Below are 27,501 nucleotides of genomic sequence, written 5' to 3'. Positions count from 1 at the left end.
AAAATCCGAAATAACTGAACCGAATTTGTAAAAACTGAACCAAACTGAATTTATTTCGATTTGGTTATGGATGTCATTTTTTTCTATCCGAAAATCGATAAATCGAATCAATATTAAACAATCATACCGAACGCCGACTCCCAGTTGAGATAGTCTTTTTCACCGTCAACTAATATTTTCATTGATTTTTATTATGTAATTTCAAAAAAGGAGAAGAATAAAATGTGTAAGACGAATGATAAAAATGAAATAAAATTATCTCTCAAACATAATATTATAGAATTTCAATTCTATCAATTTTATGCATAATCGTCTCAAAAAGCTATTTATGGCATTGTCATTTTTCTGTGAGAGTTGCTTTTGTATTTTTATATTTAAAAAAAAAAAAAATCACTACAGCATGATCACATTATTATATTATAATTTTTATATTAGTATTTACTATATAGTGGCAATAAGCAGGCACATCTTCAACATGTCTGCTTGTGCTACTTGCTTCGGTTGCTTCAATCGTAATTTTATTATATTATTCCTAATTAATTATTATAAGTTATTTAAGTGTTTAAAAATTAGTAATATCAAATAAAAATTTACTGTATATAATAAGTGTCAATAAGAAGGCACGTCTTCGACATGCCTGCTTGTGTTGCTTGCTTGAGCTGCTTCAATCGTAATTTTATTATATTACCCCTAATTAATTACTATAAGTTATTTAAGTGTTTAAAAATTAGTAATATCAAATAAAAATATAAAATAATCGACATACCTACTTGTGTTGTCTACTTCAGTTGCTTCAATCGTAATTTGACTATATTTCCCCAAATTAATTACTATAGGTTATTTAAGTATTACAAAAAATATAATATTTAATAGAAAATATAAAATTGACAAAAAATAATAAATTAAATTTTGATTTCTTAAATTAATTTGATATCTTATATGATGCCTAAAATATCACTTCTAATTAGTTATTATAAGTCATTTAAGACACGAGTTCTTCGTTGCTTCAATCGTGATTTTATTATATTACCCCTAGTTAACTATTAAGATCGCATTAAAAAATTAATAATATTTCATAAAATAGATAAAAAATGATATGTCAATATAAAACATTTGATTGACTATCGAAATTATTTTACTGCCACATAAGTTAACTTTTAAAATTATATCAGTGTCACTTAAATTGAAATAGAAGAAATAATATTATAAATCACAATAATTAAAAATAAATTTTTTTTAATAATTAATTATCTAAATTATATTTGTGTCACATAAATTGAGATTAAAAAAAACTATATTATCCCTAATTAATTATTTTAAGTCATTTATATATAAGAAAATTAATAATGCTCAATTTAAAAAGGTAAAATAAATATTTATGGCATGTCTGTTCCAGCTGCTTCAATCGTAGTTTTATTATATCACCTCAAATTAATTATTATAAGTCATCTAGATATTAAAAAATTAATAATATTTAATAATATTAAAATAGATATAAATGATAAATCAATTCTTGATATTTTAAATTAATAGGACATCTTATATGAGACTTATTTAAAAAAAATCATAAGTATGTTTGCTCTATGATTTTACTATATTAACCCTAATTAATTATTGTAAGACATTTACATATAAGAAAATTAATAATATTTAATAAAAAAATAAAATAGACATTTATGACATGTCTACTTCAGTTGTTTCAACCGTAATTTTACTCTATCACCCCTAATTAATTATTATAACTCATTTAGGTATTAAAAATTTAATAATATTTAATAAAAATAAAATTGAAATAAAATGATAAATTAATTCTTAATGTTTTAAATTAACATGATATCTTAAATGAGACTCATTTAAAAAATTTTCACAAATATTTAAATATATAATTGAAAATCAATGCCACAAAAATTTGAATAAGGAGAGTAACATATATTATTTGAAAATTACATAAAAAATATTATAAATTACAATAGCTAACAATTTATAATATTTAAAAACATATTAAGACCTGATTGATTATCTAAATTATATTTGTGTCACTTAAATTCGGGATAGTTTTGACATTTTATAATTTGCATGTTTTATTGTTTTAATTTAGTAATTTATCGATCTAAATGATGTTTTCGAATTTAACATGTTTTAAAAATTTAGTACTTTATTCATTTTAATTTATTTACTTTATTTTTGTAAAATATTATATATTTAAAAATTATGCAAAAAAAATAATTATAAGTCATAACTATTAACATCTTATAATATTTTAAAAATATATAGTAAAAAATATGATTGACTTTTGAAATTTTAATAGTGTCACATAAGTTGCGATAAAGCAAGTAACATAAATTATTTGAAATTACCTTAAAAGATACTAAAATCACAAATATTAACAACTTAAAATATTTTTAAAAAATATATTAGTAAAAAAAAATTGGCTGACTCACTAAATTCTATAATTGGGACAAAGCGAATAACATAAATTACTAAATTACATTAAAGATACTATAAATCACAATGATTAGCAACTTAAATTATTTAAAAATTTGATTGACACTCCAAATGCTATTGGTGCTACATAAACTGGGATAACGTAAATAACATATGTTGGGCCATGCTGGCACAGACTACGGTATCTAGTACTACTGTATATAAGTGTGAAGAAGCAAGTAGCATTTCTTCTGCATGCCTACTTGTGCACCTGCTTCAACTGCTTCAAAATTCATGATTTTACTATACCATCCCTAATTAATTATTATAAACTCTTTACATATTAAAAATTAATATTATTTAATAAAAAAAAAGTAAATAATTATTTATGACATGTCTATTTCAGCTGCTTCAATCCGTAATTTTACTGTAATACTTCCTAATTAATTATTATAAATTATTTAAACATTCAAAAATTAATAATATTTAATAAAAAATTAATAATCATTTATGGCATGTCTACTTCAGTTGCTAACCTGTGATTTTATTATATTACCCTAATTAACTATTATAAGTCATTGATATATTAAAAATAATAATATTTAATTAAAAAATAAATAAACATTTATAATATATCTGTTTCAACTGCTTCTATCCATGATTTTACTATATTATTCCTAATTAATTATTATTAGTCCTTTGCTTGTTAGAAAATTAATAAGATTTAGTAAGAAAAATAAAATAGACATTTATGAGATGTCTGTTTTAGCTGTTTAAACCGTTATTTTATTACGTCACCCTAATTAATTATTATAAGTCATTTAAATATTAAAAAACACTAATATTTTATAATAAAAATAAAATGATAAATTGACTCTTGATGTTTTATATTAACTTGACATCTTATATAAAATCCACTTAAATTTTTTTCACAATATTTTTTATAGAAATTTTATTATATCACTTATATTTAGTTATTATGGGTCATTTAAGACATGTCTGTTTCGTTACTTCAATCGTGATATTTGGTTGACTCGAAATTATATTGGTATCACTTAAATATGAATAGAAGAAAAAGTATTATAAATCACAATAATTAAAAACTTAAATTATTTTTAAAATATAACTACTATCAATACCACAAAAGTTTAGACAAGGAGAGAGTATTATAAATTATAATAGCTAATGACTTAAAATAGTAAATTTTTGTCACGACCCAAAAACGAGGATCATGATGACACTTGTCGCAGCGTACCTTGACAAGTAAGTCTATCACTCAAACTGATACAAAAGAAAAAAAGAAAGAGATATTCCAAGGTAAAGCTTCTCGAATGAAGCCGAACAATATAAGTAATCATAACAATGCGAAAAGAGCTTATCCAAAATACCAATCATACCCAAAACCAGGTGTCAATCGTATAAGAACTACTAATACAATTCAGGAGTCAAAGACATTAGAAAAATAACCACAAAGGAATAATATGTCTCCGATTACTAATAAAGACAAAACTATTATAGAAAGATAGAAGTGAACATCGAACGTATGAGTGTCCAACCGTTCCCTTGAAAGCTCCAACAATCGCCCGAGTCAAGCAAGTTGAGGCACACTCGAGCTAGGACCTGCACCGAAAGGGCGCAGTAGGCATGAGTACGGTTCACTTGTACTCAGTAAGTATCATAGGTCGACCAAACAAAGTAGTAAATAAAGCACACAAAATATACACTAAGGGCACGTCACCTGCAATCAAAAAATGCCCCACAATGGTAGCCTACATCGCTTGCACTAACAGTTCTAATATATCACATATATTGCAACATCACAACAAAATAGAACACAAATATGCATTATATCACAAATAAGTAGAACAAGAGAGAACACGCATATACAAGATCACCAAATACAAGTAAAAGAAAATAAGATAATTACATAAATGACAAGTTAGTATGACAATACAACACAATATAAACACAACAAAGTAAGTGCAATGATGGTGATGATGATGATGATGATGCACGAGGTCATCACACAACCTCTGGAATCGACACACAATCTCCGTATACACCTACGAAGGCAAGCCTCCCAATGCAGGACACAATCCCCATATACACCTACGGAGGCAAGCCTCCCAACGCAGGATCCATGGGGGGTTCATCAAGTCGTATACAATCCACATATATCAATTCTTTTTTCCGGCACATCCCTCAGAAAGGTGTTATCAGGTGTTGCCAGTGTTTCTCAAATGTTGCCACGGTGGTACCAATGTTTCATGAATAAGTATGATATGAAGACTTAATGCTCACAACCAATCACAATGAGCATTTTCACAACCAACTACATGATATATCTCCACAACCAACCACAATGATACATTTCCACAACTACATAAGTCAATATCCACACATTATTTTTGTTTCATCTATGAATTTCCACGTCTCATATGCCAATAAAGTATAAATATAATCACAATACACTAATGGTACCACATTAAGCATTTTAACAACACAACACAATTATTCACATGTATTCAAGGTTATTAATATCACATAGGACCCCACACGATCACACATATCACATAATATCTCAATTTCGACAATTATAGCACATATAGGCCCCCGCACGGGCACAACACATAGATAGTCATTTTCATGATTAGTTCTCACCCTTAACATATATTTTGTATCATCATTTACTACCCAACCCAGTCTGAAAGAGCTAAGTCATAACCTACCTCAAAAATCGAAACTGGTCTGCTACACTTCGAACCGACAATATTACTTTTCACGAACAATCTCGAACTCTACTAAAAACATCAAATATGAAATCTATGCATGTAAACAAAACCAACGATACTCATATTGACTACTTTTGGTTCGAGATCAAAACGGACCCCCGAAATAAGTTTTTGGAAAAGAAGGAAAAAATTGAAACTTTACTTCAAAAATGTGTCTCCAAATTTTTAGGAACCTACAGATGAAAACTCAAGTCAAATCGAGTAAAAAAACGAGGTTCAAATCGAAGAAAAATCATTTTTGAGCTTTACCGAGTAAAATCTTTAAAATTCAGGTTAAAATTAAGAATCGAAGTTGTTTTAAGGGTTAAATCGATGAAAAACTAATAATTATAATATAAAAACACTATTTAAGTGAAAAGGAGTGAAATTAAGATTTAAAATCAAGCCCTAAAATTTTTTGGGTTTTGAAAAGTTAATCAAGAAATTACTAAGAAAAGGGTGAATTTTTACCTTAAATCTGTAATAAAACCAAGAAATAGATGTTAATCTAACTATCCAAGTTCCCACAACCTTCACTTTTAAGATCCCACACTATTTTAAGGTTTAACTCTCAAGAGACAAAATAAAAAATAAGCCCAAAACTGCTATATATATTGCAGAAAAGCTGCACAAAAAAGCTGCATTTTTTTAAAGTTCAATCCGGACTTCGACGGGGTGTCCGAAATTCATTTGGAGTCCGATACATGCAAATGAACTATGCAACCATACTAAATTCAACGTTTCGAATGCGATGGAGATATAATATTTTTTTTTTAAAAAAAAAAAGACCATCGTTTTCACTAAATTGACCCACGAAATTCGAAATCATAATTTTTAAAATCGAGAGCGAAATGAGATTTAAAAGCCGTAAAATCATACCAAACATGCTAACACCCTAAAATCGACATTCCAGATCTGCTAGCAAAGTCAAATTTTTCATCCAAGGTCGTTTCGATCAAATGTGGGTCCCACACCTATATTTTTAATTTTTCAACTTTTCGATCAATAGGTCGAAATGAGCTCGTGTACACCGGGACCCGAACCGAAGGTCTACCTAGCCTAAAATCGATATTCTGGAGCTTTTGGTGTAATTCATACTGCCATCCATTTCACGGATCAAAAAATATTTCCATAAGTCTAAAATAAGGCTCTCGAAGCCATCAAAAATCACTATATCGCATAAATTGTATCAAAATACATTGAAAATCATGTCAATCACTCCCACACCTCAGAAATACCATAATGCAACTACGGGAAGGTAAAAGAGTCAAATTATACAAAATCAAAAATTTCACATATTTCATCAAATTTTAGGTCGTCACAATTTCAAAGACAAAAAAGTATTATAAATTATAATAGCTAACAACTTAAGATATCTAAAAATATATTAAAAATATAATTAATTATCTAAATTTTATTTGTGTCACATAAATTGAGATCAAATAAATATGTAAAAATACAGTAAATCTCAATAATTAACAACTTAAAAAATTTAAAAGATATAAAATATTTGACACTTTCGAAATTATACCAGTGTCACTTAAATTGAAATAGGAGAAAAAATATTATAATTCACAATAATTAAATACTTAAATTATTTTAAACATATAATTGACTATCAATACGACAAAAATTTGAACAGGGAGAATAACATATATTAATTGCAAATTACATGAAAAGTATTATAAATTATAATAGTTAATAGTTTAAATCTGAGGCGCACGATAAGCTCAACCTGCTAACATGCGCTACCCATGGCCAAACGCGGTCGAGGCAGACCAAGGAGGAAGATGCGCTCAGAAAATCTGTGGAACAACGCGATGGAAGTATCACGCAAAGAAGGAAAGAGGGCAAGCTCAAGGAGGATGGTCTGGATACACATAATATTGAATCAGTGATTGCACAAATTGGACTAAATTCCCCAAATCTAACCTTACATTTTGCGAAGGGCAAGGAGGTTGCATTCGAAGAAGTGAGATCAGATCAAGTAACGGCAGAAACCTCAGACGAGGATGACAAACAGAATAAGGTTCTAGTAGTGGAACAAAGAAGTAGCGAGGAGAATAATTGGGCGAACCTATTTGCGAATAATCGAGCTTCAGCTAACAGTATGACTACAATTCATAGCTCCTGTAATTGTTGAGGGTAAAGCTAGGGTTACCTTGGAGGAGTAGGACATAGCTGAAACAACTAAGGACTGGAGTAATGCGATGATTTTGTATACAATAGGAAAGGCTTCAGTATTTACATACCTAAAAAATTATATAGCGAGGTACTGGAATGGTGTTGCATCTCCAGAAGTCTATTGGCATAATGAAGGTTACTACATGGTGAAATTTCAAAATGCACAAGATAGGGATGACATCATGTGTTCAGCTCCTTACACTATAAACGGGATGCCATTATGTTTGAAGAAATAGAGCGCTACATTTATTTTCAAAAGGAGATGCCGACTACCTTACCATTGTGGGTAAGGTTCTACAATTTACCTTTGAATTGTTGGGGACCGAGAACTCTGAGTAAGATTGTAAGTCGATTAGGGAAACCTATATTTATAGATGAGTGTACGAAGAACCAAACTCGAATCTCTTATGCTAGGGTGCTTGTGGACATGAACATAAATCAGAAGCTTTCTAAATAGGTTGAGATTGTTAACCCATATGGAAGGAAGTTCACGCAGCAAGTTTATTATGACTGGAAGCCTATGTTTTGCACCACCTGCTCACAGTTTGGACATGTATGCAGAAAGGAAGAGAAAGGACCCCAGAACAATGGTAAAGGGAAAAAGCAGGTTGCTTATCAAGGTGTAAACGAAGGGAAAAGCATGGTTCAAAAATGGATAGGAAAAGGCATAAAGATACCTGGAAACAAGGCTGAAATAGAGGGAAAGGATATTCCTGAGGAGACACAAAAACAGGAAAGCACTACAAACTTAATCATGAGCACTCCAAGAGTTGTGGATCAAGCTTGCAGTTCTCATACTCCACCTGAGGGGGTGGGAAGCATGACATATGTTGAACTATTCCTCCACGATTTGCAAAAGAGCATAAAGGCCTTGCTATGAAGCTACAGAATACTTTCTCTCTTCTAAGTCAAGAGATCATAGGTGAAAAGGTGAAAGACAAGCCTCCAGAATGGAGAAACAAAACTAAACTCCAATGCAGTGGTTAATCTGGAATGTAAGAGGTCTAGACCTCAAGAAAAGGGAGATGGAGGTTTTCTAAGGAAGAATAACATTACTCTAGCAGGTTTGCTGGAGACTAAAATAAAAAGGGCTAAAGCTCACTGTAGCCTCAATATGTGTGCCAAAGGATGGAGACATATTCACAGTTATAATAACGATGATAGTGGTCGCACATAGGTGATATGGAAAGATAATGAGATCCAACTATAAGAACTAGAGACTCATAGACAATATATACATTGTCAAGTAAAAGACAAAAATTCTGAATTTAGTTGTGCTCTTACAGTGGTATGTGGAAGCAATAACTTGGAAGAAAGGAAGGAAATGTGGCAGGGTATCTTACAAATAAGGGCACATATAGATGTCCCTTGGTGCATATATGAAGACTTCAACTCTCCTTTGCATAGTGAAGATAGACTGGGTGGAAATCCTATTGCTGAATCTAAGACCAAAGACTTCCAAAAGATAGTTGAGGATTTGAATTTAGTAGACATGAAGGCTACAGGTGGACATTTTACTTCGGCTAATAAACATGTATGGAGCAAGATTGACAGGGCCATATCTAATGAAGTTTGGGTGATGCAGTATGGTAGCATTACGGCACAATTCCAGGAACAAATTCTCTGAGCACTCTCCTATTCATATTGAAGTAGCACTTGTACATCAATAAAGTCAAAAACCCTTCAGGTTCATTAATGCTCTCACAGATGATGATAGATTTCTACATCTTATCCAACAGTTGTGGAGTAAAACTATTAAAGGAAGGGGTGTGACCAAACTGTGGAGGAAATTACAACTCTGTAAAATACCTTTGAAGCAGCTAAAAAGCAAATACATGGGCAAACTAGATGATAAGATAATGCAAGCAAGAGAAAAGTTGCAAATGGTCCAAGCACAATTAGGGGACAAAGTGGACTCTATGCTAATTGAAGAAGAAAAGATTGCAAGTGCTGACCTTCAGAAATGGTTGAGAGTGCAGGAAAAAATATTCAAGCAAAAATCCAAAGCACACTCGGTAGAAGAAGGATATAGTAATAACACTTATTTCTTTAAATATATGAAAGCAAGGGCTAGTAACAATACTATTACTATGTTGAAAACTGCAACTGGCAAAATGGTGCACAAAAACATAGAGATAGAACCGGAAATTATTCAATTTTATCAAGGGTTACTGGGCTCAACAGCAACAACATTACCCTCAATATACCTCACATGTGTAAGAAGGGGACCAAAGATTAACATACAACAGCAAACTCACATGTGCAGACCAGTTTCTCATGAGGAAATTTAAGATGCAGTATTCAAGATTAACAATAATAAAAATCTAGAAATTGATGGATATACAACATGTTTCTTCAAAAAGGCTTGGAATATTATGAATAAGGAGGTTATGGAGGGTGTGACTGAGTTCTTGGAAGAGAATAAACTTCTTACTGAAATGAATGCTACTGTGACCGCCTTAGTCCCTATAACAGCACAACCTGATACACTAAAAGACTTCAGACCTATTGCTTGTTGCACAGCTATCCATAAAGTCATATCCAAGATTATCAATGGTTGAATACAAGGTGTGCTAAATGATATTGTGGGTCCAAGTCAGACTGCATTTGTTCCAGGAAGACAAATCAATGACAACATCATACTTAGTCATGAATTGGTAAAAGGATAAACCAGGAAACAAATATCTCTAAGATGTATGATCAAAGTAGACCTCCAAAAAGCATATGACTCTGTGGAGTGGAAGTTCATTGAGCAAATGTTGAAAGAACTGGATTTCCTTTGAAAATGTGTGTTTGGATCATGAAATGCTTAAGAATAGTGAACTACGCTTTCACTGTCAATGGGAAACTAACTGCTACCATCCAAGCCAAGAGAGGTTTGAGACAAGGGACCCAATGTCCCTCCATTTTTTCTTTTAGTGATGGAATATTTAAATAGATTCTCAAGGAATTAAAAAAAGAGTCTGACTATGTATACCATCCAAGATGCAAGAAGTTTGACATAACACATCTCTGTTTTGCAGATGATTTGTTGTTGTTGGCAAGAGGAGATGTTATGTCAATCGCCAGATTGAGAGAAAAGTTTGAAATGTTCTCTACAGCATCATGATTAAAAGCAAATTTGTCTAAGAGTTAAGTATTCTTTGGTGGAGTCAAGCAGAATATTCAGCAGAAAATCCTTCAGGTACTGGAGTTTGAAAAGGGAGAGCTACCTTTCAAATATTTAGGAGTTCCATTATCTACTAAGACGTTTACAGTGCAGCAATGTAAACCATTACATTAGTGGAAAGGATCACAACCAGAATTGCAGCTGGATGGCAAGAAGTTTGTCTTATGCTGGCAGACTATAACTCATCAGAGCAATCCTATTTGGAGTACAAGCCTGCTGGTCTCAAATATTCTTAATTCCTAAAAAAGTCAGTTGATAGAAGCAACTTGCAGGAGCTATCTATGGTCTGGAAAAGCTGTAATTACTAGGAAAGCTCTTGTAGCTTGGAAGAAACTATGTCTACCTAAGACAGCAGGAGGCTTAAATGTGAAAAATCTCCATATATAGAATCACCTGCAAATTACTATGGTCTCTAAGTCAAAATAAGGAGAAACTATAGATAGCCTGGGTGCATCATTATTACATTAAGAAGCAAAACCTATTTGAAATAACTATCCCTCAGCAAGCTTGCTGGATGATTAGGAAGATATTCACAATGAGAAAACACTGGCAGAAACTTGGAGATATGAAGATTGTAGTTAACCAGGGGAAATTAATGATAAGTAAGGCATACAGAAGGCATACAGAAGGATAAGAGGGGAAAGTAGCTGCTGACATCCCTTGGTCTAAACTGGTGTGTCACAATGTTGTTGAACCTAAACACACCTTTATGTTATGGATGAGTCTACATGGATTATATCAGAACAAAAGACAGACTATTGAACTGGGGAATTACTATAGACACTGCTTGTTTGTTTTGTCAAGACTATCTAGAGACAAGAGATCATCTCTATTTTAAATGTGCAATCACTAACAGAATCGGGAAGGCTATATTGGATTGGCAAAGCTGGACGGTTTCCCTCAGAAATGGAGTTGTATATGTAGCTGGATGGAGAAGAGAACCAAAGGTAAACATAACAGAGGGATCATCCTAAAAGCTAGCCTGGCAGTGGTGGAACACACCATCTGGATTGAGAGAACAACAGGTTTTTCTCATAAAAAGGTAGTGAGGGTTGAAGAATTTATAAGAAGCCTCAAACTAATGTTGTGTTAAGATTTAGAACAAATCCTAAACTGTTTGAATGTATTAAGAAGTTTCAGTAGTCATAGGAGTATGTAGAGGTTTACTGGTTCATAAGGGAAAGACTGAGAAGAGATAGATAGGCTTATCTTCTCTTAGTTTGTAATGATTATCACTTGGTAATTAATAAAGTGAGTTAATTGCCAAAAAAATAATTTAAACTGTTTAAAAAAATTAATCTATTATATATTTCAAAAAACTACGCATAGGATATTATAAATCACAATAATTAACAACTTGAAAAAATTAAAAGATGTAATATAAATGGTTGACTGTCGAAATTATATGATACTTAAATTGGAATTGAAGAAAAAGTAGTACAAATCTCAATAATTAAAAACTTAAATTATTTTTAAAATATAATTAACTATCAATATGTAATACCCCGTATTCAAGTACGTGTATTAGCGTATTCAAGTACATGTATTGGTCTTATTTATATGGAATTAATTTTTTTTATTTTTTTTATTTTATTTATACCGGAATTTGCACTGCGTACATCTTACCCCCCCAGACCCCACTAGGTGGGAATACACTGGGTTTGTTGTTGTTGTTATACCGGAATTTGCTCGTCGATGGTTCCATGTGAAGGTTATTGAATAAGCTTTCCAACGATATAAAGATTTCCAAAAACGGATAGGTTTCGGATATAATCGAGCACGTTCGAAACTATAAAACGGTGGTCGGGATATTTGGGAATACACATACTTGAATACGGGGTGTTACATCCTTCCCCCTTTAGGACATTCGTCCTCGAATGTTAGCGTAGTTATTCAGCCGAAACAAGTTCAAGTCCATCATTAATATTCACATCATCACATAAATACTATGCATATATAATAAAAAACTTACTTGTTAATGTTCTAACTCCGTTTCTTGAATTTCCTCTTCATCTTTGAACAAATGAGGTTACTTAGATTTCATTGCTTCCTCAGCTTCCATGTAATCTCTTCCCTTTGATGATTTCTCCAACGTACTTTCACAGATGCTATTTCTTTATTTCTCATCTTCTTAACTTGGCGATCTAGAATAGCAATAGGCACTTCCTCATAGGTAAGATCTTCCGCAACTTGCACATCCTCAGTAGAAGTGATATACACATATTCCCGTCCATAATATAATAGGACAGATTTGACATTATTTAAATTTGACCTTTAAATTACTTTTGATTCAACCGTAGAAATTCCAAAGTAATCTGATAACTGTGTTTGTCATCTCGAGAGCTTTGAACGGCACCTATTATTTGTGCAAACAGGATTGCATAATCAAGAGGTGAATTCTAAGGTATGAATATTGTTTGTCTTTATTCTTTTCCATATGTATATGTGTGATAGAGAATTATCTGTATTGATTGTTATTGAAAGGTGATGGAAATAGGGTTATGGACTATTTTGCATGGTTTGGTTGTATTGAATTGTGGAAGGTGGATATGGTAATTGAGTTATGGAAGGTGGATATGGTGATATACTATTGAATTGATGATTATTTATGTCTATGACTCAATTTGGTTTAATGGATTGGTTAGAAGGATAAATGAATCCAAACTTGATATTGGAGGATGTTGTATGAATATGCATGGCATGTGAATGTAATTGGAGTATAAGAGGGTTAAAGTGACACCCTTTATGGTGTAATTAAGGCTTACTACTTAACCACTAGTTTGGTGAATTCAAATAATTGAATTGTGACGTTTGGTTGCTAATACTAGATTGTTATATATGTTCATTGTAGATAAGTAATCCGAAAAGACGGGAAGTCCATTTGGGACTAGTATTGAAGGTTGACAGTCAGGTATGCAAAGCATACTCTATATCATATCTTTGGCATGAAAGTGAACAATTGTTCTATTAAGAAAGTTTCCAAAGTTATTCAATAACATGTGATCCATAATGATTTTGTATGATGTCCTACGTTACCAATGAACTTGTTTTCACCCTACAAGATGTCAAGACATTCCAATACTTACTTGTTTTCCAAATCTTACATGTTTATTGCACTAATGAATGTCAGAAGGTATCCGATTACTCAAACAAGATCCATGTGCTATTAATGACTCCAAAACGTTTCATTGATACACCAATAAGTTCCTACTTATTGATGACTCCAAAACACTTCATTGATGTGCCAATGAGTTCTTACTTCATCGTTATTGCATTGATGGTCTACTTATATGTCTCTTATTGATGTATCATTATTTCAAAGTATCAAAAATGCGGTGGCGACCGAAATAACAATCTCAAAGATTAATTGAACTAAGTGATGGAAGTTCTCTCTTATCGGGTGGTATCCCAGGGGCATAAGCCTATCATGGGTCGATCCCTATTTATGTGTTTATGGGTGGTATCCCAAGGGCATAAGCCTATCATGGGACGATCCCAGTTGAATGTACTGGAGGCAGCCTAATGGTCACAGTACAGTACAGTAATGATTACAAAGATGATAAGAACGAAGGTAAAGTGATTGAATAAATACAATGTACAGGTTGTCACAAGTTCTAGTAAGTGTGGTCCACTCCTATTACGATTTATTCACTTGTTTCTGATTTCTATTGAGCTCCTATATCTTATGTGATTATCTACAACTTTACATACTCAGTACATATTTTGTACTGACGTCCCCCACGGGGGACCTGCATTTCATGCTGCAAGCACAGGTACCTCAGCTCATACACCGCACAAGTTGGAGCCAGGATATTCAGCTGCTTTTGGTAAGCTCTAGTTTGCTTCGGGGCTTTCCGTGTCATATCCAGTCACTTTTGGTATTGTATAGAAGTTATATGGCGGGGTGTGTCCCGACCTTAGTTAAACTTTGTGTATTGTCTAGAGGCTTTGTAGACCTAATGTACAGTCAAGGTGGTGTTTTGTTAATAGACGTGATGGCTCCAACGGCCAAGTATTGTATATACATATATATATGTGTGCTTGAGCTTATACAAGTGATTATTTCCTTTTATATGCGACATGATGCTGTCCGAATTTCGGGTTGTCATAGAGGTATGCATGGGAAGTATAAGGTTATGAGCTGGTTCTCCCGGGCCTCCTCGGTTACTGGTGCCAGTCCGCCCCAAAGGATTTGAGGCGTGACATAATACCACAAAAAATTGTACAAGGAGAGTAACATATGGTATTGATAGTCAATTATACCGAAACTCTTGGCTTCCCTCTTAAGGCGGGAGTTCCTACCCAGAACATTCCCACTCACGCAAACTCTTTTTCTTCTAATAACTCCTGCAATGGCATTTCCTTCCTCAAGCTCAGAAATGTCATTGACTCTTCACTCAGAACCACTGCCACCGAGTCATCAATCAACGTCATGGTTGGAGATGAGCTTGACAAGGATGACATTGCCACTATCACTGGAGGTGGAAGGAAGGAAAATCACAATCCTCATTTAGAACCCTTCTTACCTAACTCAAGTGACAAGGGAAACTCTGAATCAGGGCCTCCTCAACTTTGGCTAACATGTCTGGCTAGCTGCACTCTCACAGGTATTATTGAACTTGGGCCAAGACAACATAACTCAGGAGAGCTTAATAGAAGCTCTGACATCCATGAGCACGAGTTTGTAATGCCCCGAAATTTAATTCCCGGGATGCCACACGGTGCTCCGAACTACAAGTAGTTCTGAGCTAACCATGGATGTCTTCTACTGAATTTGAATCTCAAAATAGAGGGGATATGAAATGTGAAATCATAATCAATGCGGAAATCTTATCTGAAACATGCTAATCTCACAAGTCTTGGTAAAACAATACTAAAAATCCTAATACTGAATTAAAAGTCTAAAATTGAATCTAGTAGTCCGACAAGCCTCTACTGACTAAGTCTAGAGAGTCACAGGGACAGGCCCTAGCTAACTTAACTTTCTGAAATAAATAATGAAACGCCTACTAATAAACTGAATTATGAATAGCTAAGTCCCCGAACTATAAGGACTCACCAACTGCAGGGATGTAAATGAGATGCTCGGAAATCACTCACGCTGCTGAGACTGAACACCTGAACCTACATTATGAGACAATGTAGCACATAGACGTATATGTGAATCAGTACTTTAAAGATGTACTGAGTATATGGGGGTGAATGCAATAAGTAAATAATACCATCACAATTTATAAAATCATGCATGCTAAATATAATGACTCACATAGGCTTGAGTAATCCGAAGACTGAAAATCATAAATCATAAATTATAAACAATAAAGCATATAATACAAATCTTGTGAGCCATTACATTCACTTCTAAAATCTGTTCTTTCTAAAAACTACTACGTTATCTTGTCAACGGTAAGGGAAAATACTTCATCTCAAAACTTAAGAATCTTAAAACCATAACTTCCAAAACATATGCTTTTATCTTAAGACTTTAAATCAAAAGATTGTTTTTAAGAGTAGGGGACATCTTTTGGGAGGCTCTTCTGACCGACATAAACCATGTGAGCATCCATGGAGTCCCACATCTTGCCCACGTTGGGGAGAGATGTTATACCCTTGCCATCGGAATAGAACTTCTTATCTTAAGTGATCATAATCTTAGTCATCCACGTAGAAATGGGAATAATCTTAATCCTACGGTGGCACGTAGTTCTGGGGAATAAAACCGTGGTAATATACCCATCTCGATGCTAAATACTACTCTCATTCTTATGCTCAAAATCTTAGGATATCCACTTCTAAAATAGCACAAGGGTTACAAGAAAACCAATTATGCTCTTTCTTTTCTTTAAATCTCAAGTCATATGAACAATGTGGATTCTTTATCTCAGCTTAGGACCAAAAGGTCAAATTTTTATCAAAATTTGATAATAATCTCATCATAGGGTGCTCATAGTACAAACAAATCTTGAAATAACAATCTTTAATTAGGACTTAATGACCATGTATCAATTTCATGCCAAAACATCATAATATTCATTCTTGGTAACGTAAACATTTATAAATCATCTCAAACTCTAGGTATAAACCCTAGCTTGAATTTCATGGGAAATCATATAATAATTCAGTAAATTTGAGTTTAAAATAAGTTTTGGGCACAAGGACGAAAGAATTGTCCTTATTCATAACCCCGCATACCTTAATTGGTGATCTTTGATGAAAAACTTAAATTTTGGATTCTTATTGATGCTTTGGAGATGAGTTCTTAGTGTTCTTGTATTGGGAATCCTCAATGTTGAATTTCTTTGGAGAATTAATGGAGGAATTTGGATTTCTTGGCGAGAAAGTTTGATGAACTAGGATTTTTCTTGAGAGAGCTTTGATGAAAAGTGGATGTAAAGTATTTTGGAGGGGTTTAATTCATTGTTTAAGATGGATTAAGAGCTGGAAAAATGACCAAAGTACCCTTTTTAAACGTAAGTCAGAACTGGAAAAAATGAATTTTTTGCGAACTAAGTGGCCACTGCGATGCGCCACTATCACGGTGGCTCACTGGAAAATGGACGAACGAGAAATGGGCTCCCTCCGCGACGCGCCACAATCACTAAGCCCTAATGTTTGTCATCCCAGTATCGCGAAATCTTACTGGAAAATGCCAAACGGGAAATTGGGCCTCTCCGCGATGCGCCAACATCGTGAAGCCTCACTGGAAATTGACAATTGTGATTTTACGCTTCTCCGCGATGCACTAAGGGCCCAAATCACGGTGTTTTATGACTGGAACTTAAAATAACCATAACTTCTTACTCGATTATCGAATTTAGGCGAATCTTATATTGTTGGAAAGCTTATTTAATTTCTCACACAATGGAAGGTCTAAATTTAAAGAATTACACACAAAATAAATAATATTCATTTTGGAAGCTATCCTTTAACATCCTAGGGACGGATTTTAGCTAGAAAAAGGTACGGGGTATTACAACGACTATCCCATTCTTTCCACCTCCGGACTAGGAACTCCTTCTCCAGGGTCCAACTTTTGTACCAGAACCTTGGGATCATCTCCCTCAGGACCCTCCCCCCACCACACCCCATCAGCTCTAGCACTAGAACTCTAGGAAAGGGAACTGATTCTAGAAATGTTAAGGTCCTCAAACAAAGAGATCCTCTTGTCCAGCATGAAAGTCCCAAAAACAGATGCAACTACCTTAGAAAGGCCACTTACTCTAGAGTTCACCGAGCTAATTCACAAAATGGTCATTGTTCTTCTCCAATGGATCTAGAAAAACTAGAAATAAACATCAGGCCTCCAATACCTGTGACAGAGAACCACTTTGTGGTAAAAACGAGGCCCCTATCTAAGAAGAGAAGAACCATCAGCCTCCTCCATGGGGAAGGGGAAGGAAGTCATGACTCACACTCCTAAAACTATAAAGTCCATGCTAATGAACTACATAATATGGAATACAAGGGGAGCCAACAATGCTGAATTTTGTAGGCACTGTAAGTCCATGATCAGCATCCATAAGTCAATCATGCTTGTCCTCCTTGAAACTAAGATGGTTGACCACTCTTCTCTAACTGATGAGTTTGGGTTCCAATGTCACATTAAATCTAGTGCAATTAGAGCTTCAAGAGGGCTTGTCATCATGTGGACAGATGACTCCCTCAACATCACTGACATTTCCATCAACAATCAAGTCATCCATGTCTCTGTGAAGGTTAGTAACCCCCTTCTAGCAGGTTCTTTACTGCCATCTATGCTAGCAATAATTTAGCTGATAGGAAACTTCTTTGGGACTTCCTTATTAGCTTAGCACCTACTATCCACAACTCTGGCTCCAAAGCATGGCTTTTTGGAGGTGACTTAAATGAAATTCCCAAGGTCTCTAAAAAATTTGGTGGCAATAACAATAGTAATTGTAGAGCCTCCCTCTTCTGGAGCTCTATCAATAACTGTAGTCTCATGGACTTGGGGTTTAAAGGGAGTAAATATACTTTGTCCAATATGAGATATAGAAGTAGACATGAGCTCATACTATAAAGGCTAGATAGGTGCCTAACTAATGCGTACACTAATACCCTAAGGCCGCTGTGACCTACCTCCCTAAAACCCACTCTGATCACTCTCCAATCCTACTTAGTATGGATAAACCTTCCTCTTTCATCCTTAAACATTTTAGGGCTTAAACTATGTGGTGCTCCCACAGTGGGTTTAAAGAGATTGTCCACAACATATTCCATAACAGCCTTGAACTCACTAGAGCCACCTCTGATTTTGAAGAGGCTATCTCTATTTGGAACAAAGAGGTGTTTGGGAATATTTTTCAAAATAAAAAGCAAACTCTGGCTAGACTAGCTGGTATCCAGAGTTCCCCTCACTACCCTACTAGCAGTTTTCTTCAAAACCTGGAACTCTCCATAAATCATCAGTTTAAAGACATCCCCAAACATGAATGTATATTCTGGAAACTGAAGTCCAGAATCAACTGGTTGATGGAGCGTGACTCTAATACCAAGTTCCACACCTCAACTCTTAATAGAAGGAGGAGGAATAAAATCAATAGTCTCCAAGATGACCATGGGAACTGGATTCATTCTACCAGTCCCTCTTCAGCTCTAAGCATCGATGTTCTAGAAGATTATGACAAATGAGCTCTTCCGAAAAGGGCAGCATTGACCCTAAACATCATGATCTCCTATATGCTACCCCTTCAATCGCTGAAATTAGGAAAGTTGTCTTCAGCTTCAAACCTAATAAAGCCCCTGGGCCTGATGGGATACACCTTCTCCTGTTCTAAAATTATTAGGACTCCATAAGTCATACCCTCCTGTAATTTTGCACAACAACCTTCACTTTCTGTAAGATGGATGGGAATGCAAATTCTACTTACCTCTGCCTTATCCCAAAATGCAACAATGTTACCTCTCTGAGAAACTTTAGAACCATTGATTTTTGCAACACCCAGTATAAGATCATCACCAAGATCATTGCTAATCGCATTAAGCTTTTCCTCTCTTCCATCATTAGTGGTACCCAAGCTAGTTTTCTTTCTAAGAAAGGAGCCTCTGACAATGTCCATATTGTCCAAGAGTTCATCTCTAACTTCTCCAAAATAAAAGGCAAAAAAGCCAACATGATCCTGAAAATTGATCTAGAGAAGGCTTTTGACAGGCTTAAATGGTCTTTATCAGGCAAGCCCTTCACTATTTCAACTTCCCTAAGGGCTTGACCAATCTTATCATGTCTTGCATCTCCTCCTCTTGAATTTCCATCCTAGTGAATGGAGGAAAAACTGACTTCTTTAGCCCCTCTAGAGGCATTAGACAGGGAGACCCCATGTCACCCTATATCTTCATTCTTTGTATGGAACTTCTTTTAAGGAGAATTGATTATGAAGTTGACATCCGAAAATGGAACCCCATTTCAATTAGCCAGAGAGGCCCCAAAATCTCTCACCTATTTTTTGTTAATGACCTCCTCCTTTTAGCTAAAGTTGGTGTCCCCAATAGAACGATTATTAAGGATACTCTCACTAGATTTAGCTACCACTCCGGTCAAAAGGTAAATGTTAGGAAATCCAAGGTCTTCTTCTCTAAGAATGCAAAGAGTGATCTTAAACAGCGTATTCAGGACATTCTTTAAATTCCTCCTTGCTTTGTTAAATACTTGGGCTTCCCATTTTCAATAAACAAAAAACTTAAAATAGGGACTTTCAGTTCATCATTGATAACCTCAATAAAAGCCTAGCAGGCTGGAAGACCAATTTCCTTAACATTTTCGAAAGAACCACCCTGACCAAGGCTAGCCTGAGTAGCATTCTAAATCACATTACATCCACCTTCCTACTAAGATTCACAAGCTTATTGGCAGAGACCAAAGAAACATTATTTAAGGGACTACCACTAATAGGAAAAGAATGCACATGGTGGGATGGAATACCATCACTACGCCTAAGAGTGAAGGGGGTCTAGGCCTTCAGAAAGTTAGCATAAAAAATGAAGCAGTTCCCTGCAGCTTAGCCTGGAGACTAAGAACCAACCCTACCTCTCTATGGGCAAGCACCATCACCAAGAAGTACAACCAGAATACTGTCAATCTTGGTAATAACTTCTCTATAACTTGGAAAAACATCCATAGAGCCTGGAACCTTTGTAGGGATGCTTCTCAATGGATTGTTCACTCTAGGGAGAATGTTGACCTTTGGCGGGATAGGTGGCTGCCCAATCACCCACCCACCCACCCCCACCCCTCGGGTAGCATAATTTAGGGTCCCATTCCCTTTAATGATAGATACAGAAAATTGAACATCATCTGAAATAATGAAGGTTGGAACCTCACTTCCCTCTCTTTCCACCTCCCTGACCATGTCCTTCAAGCTATAGAGGATACCTTCTTCCAAGCAAAAAAAACCTTCAAAAAGATACCCCCATATGGAGGCTCAACTCTAATGGTCTCTTTACCTGCAAGAGTGCCTACACTTTCCTTAGCAACAAGCGGGTCACTGAATGCCAGTCTAACTTCTCTTGGATCTAGAGTGTTCAAGTCCCCAATAAAATAAAATACTTCCTTTGGCAAGTCCACCATAATAGTCTTCCCTCGAACAACACTTTTTCCAGAAATGGCATAAACACCTCCCACAATTGTATCCAATGCCCCAGCACCCCAGAAGACATCAACCACATTTTCTTCCAGTATCAACGGTGTGGCCAATTCTGGACCACTCTGATCCAGAAATAAAATCTGTCTACCCTCAGCCTTCACCACTTTTCTCTTGGAAATTGGTTTACCACACAACCATGGTTAAAAAACAAAAATTTTGACAACTTTGTCCCATGGAGTACCCCTCCTCCCTTTTTTCCTCTGGAATATCTGGAAAAACAGGAACAACAACTGCTTTAATGCAGGCAACAACCCACCCTCCTTTGTCCAAGCTTATTCTGAAGCAGTTGAATACTTCCATATTCGCTACGAGGCTAATAATTACAACAGCCTCAACACCATCTTTCTCAAATGGGAACCTCCCATGATAGGAACCTTCAAGCTCAACACTGATGACTCTTATATGGGGAAAGGAGGGATAGGGGGTATCTTTAAAGACCATTTTGGCAACTGGCTCCTTGGCTTCAGTAAGGGCTATAACATAGCAACAAATAGTCAAATGGAGATGATGGCCCTCAGAAAAGGGCTGAAATTAGCCCTTCAGAAGAACTTCAAACCTATGTAAATCAACAATGATTTCAAAGAGGTAATACGCATGCTTCATGATGGTAATCCTCATTATGATCCTTTACGTGATGATTGCAGGTTGATGCTAAAAGATCTAGGAGGAGCAACCGTTAAACACTACTATAGAGAGCAGAACGGAGTGGAGAATGTTTTGGCAAAGAAAGTTGCTGCAATGGAAGCTCCCAGAAGCCTTCAAATTTTTGTAGTTCCACAAGTGTATGCACTAATTCAAGAGTGGGCAGACATCAATGGAACTAGTTACACTAGAATTGTTAGGACTAACAACTCTGATCTCGGGCGCAGCCCAAACTGTTTCACTGAAGAACTAGATTGAGTTCTGCTTTTGTAACCATTGCTACAACTTTTATTTAATTTTAATGCAATCTACTTCACCAAAAAAAATAATTGAAAATTACATAAAAAAATATTATAAATTATAATAGTTAGCAACTTAGATGCCTAAAAATATATTAAAAATATGATTAATTATCTAAATTCTATATGTGTCACATAAATTGACACAGAAAAGTATGTATTAGGGTCATGCTAGCACCGGCCCTCAGCATCTAGTAATAATATATAAATATCATTACATCATTGTTATACCCCATTTTAATACGGGTCAAACCAAGGTACAATATATTGAGAACTTTTAATTAAATTCTAGGAAGTCGCCACCTAATTAATTCTACGGAGAATTAGGACACCTACTTTAAACTAAGTGATTAAAACAACTAAAGATTTCATTTTAAGGTCTACTTAACTTAAGCTTTTCTAGGTAAGGGTTCTAATTATCTTAAAGGGAAGGGATTAGGCGCCCTAAAGGATCCGCCAACTACGGTTAACCGGCGAAACTTAGATTAAATAAGAAAATCAAAACTATGTTAAGAAAAATATAAATAAGCTATTAAATATATATTATTATAAGCCTTATTAAAATAAAACATGCTAATTATTTATATAAAAAAAGATTAAAACTTTAGAAAAAATTTCCACTTTTCGAAAAATTATCAAAGATAACTCCTAAAAAATAATGCAAACTTATTGTTGTCAAAAGAAGGTTATTTAAAATTATTATTTACAAAAGCTTTCAACTAATAACTGAAAAGGTTAATTATGTTAAGAACTTCAAGTTTTCTTTATTCTAAAGAAAATGACTCTTTTGCCTATTCTTTTTTAATCAAATTTTATAAAAATAGATTAATTATCCTACGCAAGCTGAATAACGAAAGAATATAGTTGTTTAAATCTAAAATGCTTGAGAATCTTTTTTTTATTAAGAAGACTCATGTTTTAAAAATATTTTTATCATTTAAAATCCTAAAGAAGCCTCATGGAATCAAATTGGCAAATTTATAATTTTTCTTATTTAAAATTGATGAAAAAGGAATTGACTACCCTATCCTAAGTAATTAAAGCCGATTTCCAAGTCTAGCTATAATAATTAGCCTACCGCAAAAATTTATTATTCCTATCTATTTCAATATTACTAAATGGTGAGAAACTAACTTGATTCTAAAGATAAGCTACTATTTCATATTAAAGCATAAAGGGTTCTAGACTCGACCAACTATTCTAAAAGGTATATCTTTTACCTACCAAATTTTAGCCTTTTAACGATATAAATTAAATGTTGAAGCCTAGTAATTATGCTAAGTTTAAAAGGAAAACAATTACATTTGCTAATATTATTTAAGGATTCACACTAATTCAAATAAGAAACATATAAAACGCAAATTCCAAACAATAACGTGAAAAATGTTAAATAATAATAAATGTCTACAAGGAGTAAAGCTTTAAAGAATGAAAGAGGCACTAAACTGCTAGAGAAAGACACATAATTCATCAATTGTTCGCTTCTCTGATTTGGACAGAGATGGAGTCACGCCATGAGACTCCAAATGCGCTCCCGAGCGTACATGTGAAATAATAAAAGGAAAAAGATTAGAATGACATAAAAATTAACAAAGGGAGTTAGAACGCACCAAAATACCCACGAGAATAAAACCACTAATGCAAAGGTTAAAAAATACGTCCAACACATTCAAAATCCTAAGTCCCATGACAATAAACCATTTTAAACAATTTTTATACCTACATAATTTTATAATGGATAGAGTGCTTATTATTCATAACTTATTATTCAGTACATAGATCCTAATTAGCTAAAAATGGTTCACGCCGAGAGAGTAATCCTAACTAAACCCGAAGATCGTTCAAGTGAATGCACAGATGGTTAATATCCGAAAATATGCTTTTTACGATGTCAAACTAAGGAAAAGATAACCTGAGAAAAGTATAAATGATTAGAAATTAACAGATCGTGGGTTTATTCTAGCAACTAGCAAACCAAAAGTAATAATCGCCAAAAAAAAACATGAGCAGGGGATAGAAACCAACCAAATTCTGCCCGTCACTCACAGGTAAGTTCATGTCCCAAAAAATCAAATCTGAAAAAAAAAAAATTTCAAACATATCAGAGGTAACCAACGCTTCATTTTCCTATTACTACATGCACTATAGAAATTCGTAATCATACTTTCACAAATAAGGCTACAATAACCCAGTTGAAAACATGACAACAAATTTTAAGGCATGTAGAAGAAATAACAAATAAGATACATAATGTTTACTGTATGAGCAAAGGGATGTTTAGCACGCATAACAGTTAGTAAATAGTCATAATTCTTAAGCGGCACCTCTATAGAATATAGCTTAACATCGAGACGCATTATGAGATCATCATCTAGTCACAAAGGTATTTTTTTTCTTTCAAGGACAGTAATGAAGTGTCATAGCAATATATATACTCTTCTCGAATTCAACAGAGAAACAAGAAACCAAAACTCGCATCTAAAAAAAACAGAGGAATAACAGAAAACAAGCAGACTTTGATAACCAAGTTTGAGAGACAAATAGAGGAGCATTTGTTTGATTTTTTTATTGAATTTTGCGCACTTTAACCTTAGCAAATCAGTAGTTAATCAGCGATAGACTTATCTTGAATTATCCAAATAGATAGAAACCAAACTCATGTTTCAAAAGATCAGGGACCTGGGAGATTTTTTAATTGAAAGTTCATTCAATTACTTCATCTAATTATTTTTTTATCCTATCCTTGACATAAACAGAGGAAAACAAAGATACATCAATCATGGTTTCAAAAGTAATTTGGGAGTGAAATTTATGGGAACTCAACCCCTCCCTACTCAAGAACCAAATATCCCTTTGTCTCATATTTAGACATGTCAGTTGAGCCAAACAGTGAAAAAAATATTCAAAACATTTCAAGATAAAGAGAGGTGCGAGATGGGAATACTAAAAAGTGCTCACACCTTATCCCGTAATACTCAAATGGGCAAACCTTATCCCATATTTATAAGCAACTAAATCAAACCATTAAAAATCACAGAAACATTTCATAGGCTAACTGCCGGCACTAGATCATAACTAAAAAAAACGAACAGCCCCTCTTTGAATACAATGAAACAACCGATCTACAAATATCTATGGGAGAAAGATAATCATAGAGCGATGAACACCATAAGGTGTCTATGCTCATCCTATAATATTTATAAGAGATATCCATTTCTTACCCCCTATTTTACTAAATTAAATAGCTAACCAAGCAGTGAAAAAGGAAGTAGAACGTTAGTTCCATGTAAACTCGAATATTGATAGAGAGAGATCATATGAATTCACAAAATACGAGCCAATTAAATCTTTCGATACAACTGAGAATAGGGGTGTGAGAGTACTAAACAACACATGTTTTCTAGTTTACCATTTTACGAAGCACACTTAATTCGAGGGGCAAATATCTAAACATATGGCAGCAGACAAAAGGAAGAATCCTAACGCATACCATTTATAATTATGAGAAGAAAAAAAAATAATCGAATCAACACTCTGGTTCTACTTATGTACACACTCATCAACAATCAACGACGAATAAAAAGCCTTGGTTCCACGAAATTTCATGCCCCTACTAAGTTAAAATGGGAGCTGCAGATTATCAGCAAATGTGTCTTGGCCAATTTTAAGAAATCGGAACAGAACGACACAATCAAATCTAGACTTACAACTTCACATTTTTGACATATCTGAAACTTAGACCAGATACTTTTCCGATTTTGGATTAACGAAATCATCCCAGTAATAACTTCCAAATAAACTTGAACACAAACTGATTTTAAAACTTCATGAAAAGGAATTGATTAAAATGGGCAGTCTCTTTTTTTTTCAAACTCAAGATAAACTAAACTACTGTTTTGAGAAAAAAAAAAAAAGATCACAAATCAGTTTCATAAATTTCAGATGTGCTGAGACTGAAACGGATGTGGATAAGCCAGTAAAAGGGCCTTTTATTCATGTATAAACCCTTAAAGCATAGCGAAGTGATCCGATCTCCCTAAACGTTCATGTTCATTTTTAAAAACCTCTTGACATATATTTGGAACAAACAGACACAACAAGTTCCGACTGACTTTGGGACATAACAACGTGAATGACATACTTATTTGCCAAAGTAGTTTCTCTAAATGATGTCATCTCTCCTTAACTATTTCTACAAATTGATAAACTACAACAAACAGTGAAAACAAATAGGCAAAATTTCAACCCAAAAAAAAAAAACTATTGAACAACTACATTTATTTCTAATAACCAAGAAACGAAAGGTGAATGTGATTACTGATCTTGAGTGGGGCAGCGAATTAAGCTTGCTCGTCGGAGATTCGAACTCGAACTCAAACTTCAAAGACGAACGATCAAAAGCAACGAGAGTAAGGAAAGTGTAATAGAAAACTATACAATAGAGCAACCTTAGTGAGTGAAAGAGAATGGTAGGCTCAAGAAATTTTCTAATTTTCTACCCCTTGAACCATATCTAGAAAGGTGAAAAGGAGCCCCTTTTATAGGCAAAATTGGAATGGATTCTTGGAGAAGCCTTGAGAACTCAAAATTTGAATTAAAAATGACATTTTGATGAAGGAAAATCACCTTTTTCAGATGGGTTGGAAATTTGATGTAGATGGCTTGAGTTTTTCAAGAAAGATAAGCTCTTTGTCTGCAAAATTAAAAGAAGAACGATCCAAAGACCATTGAACCTCCACATTCCTCCCTTTTCAGAGGGTTATAGAGGAGAGTGGAGCTTTCACATAGCTCTGAGGCTCAATCAAAATCGAATGTGACCGGATGTAAAGCTCGTAGTCATGGAGATGGACGACTGTGGTAGTGATTTTAACGGTTATCCACCGAATAAAAGAAAGGAAAGGCATGGATTTGTTGGTTCTTCGTTGATGGAGAAGGGCTGGTCTTTGGAGAAAATTAGGGCTGGTTTTGGAGAAAATTAAGTGGAAGATGAAAAAAAAAAAAAAATAGCTTTTAAGTAAAAAATGGTGATAATATTGATTAGTTAAGATTAAAGTTTCAATTAAATTATGATTAAATTAATTGAGATATAAAATATAATTTTTAAAAACCTTTTAAATTTTTAAAAGGTCCTCTAATTTCAAATTTTAGAGATTCTCCTTTTTTTTTTTTCTTTATCTTTCAATCTTTTTTATTCTTTTTCTTTCTCCCCATTTTCTCATTTTTATTTTTTTTTCTCTCTCTAGATTTTCCTTTTCTTCCATCTTCTCTTCTTCTTTTTCTTTATCTTTTTATTTCATTCTTCTTTTTTTAATTTTTATGAATTATTTTTTCAGAAAAAAAATATTTGAAAAGAA

General features: G+C 34.0%; 1 long non-coding RNA gene across 3 annotated transcripts; it reads right to left on the bottom strand.

Moving 5' to 3' along the window:
* Positions 1-3,802: 3,802 nt before the first annotated feature.
* LOC107849359 lies at positions 3,803-27,141 on the bottom strand. 3 transcript variants are annotated; one of them, XR_007048251.1, is made up of 4 exons: positions 26,774-27,141; positions 23,594-24,222; positions 12,521-15,672; positions 3,803-4,044 (listed from the first exon to the last, which is right to left on the bottom strand). It is a non-coding gene; the product is annotated as an uncharacterized LOC107849359 (long non-coding RNA). The 3 variants fall into 3 exon arrangements; XR_001668212.2 differs by having other exon boundaries at positions 15,608-15,672; XR_001668213.2 differs by lacking the exon at positions 12,521-15,672.
* Positions 27,142-27,501: the final 360 nt, after the last annotated feature.

Source organism: Capsicum annuum, chromosome 1 (genome assembly GCF_002878395.1).
Source record: "Capsicum annuum cultivar UCD-10X-F1 chromosome 1, UCD10Xv1.1, whole genome shotgun sequence".
Taxonomy (NCBI): Eukaryota; Viridiplantae; Streptophyta; class Magnoliopsida; order Solanales; family Solanaceae; genus Capsicum; species Capsicum annuum.
Note: the sequence above shows the minus strand (reverse complement) of the source record. Positions and strands in the feature narration are given on the sequence as shown.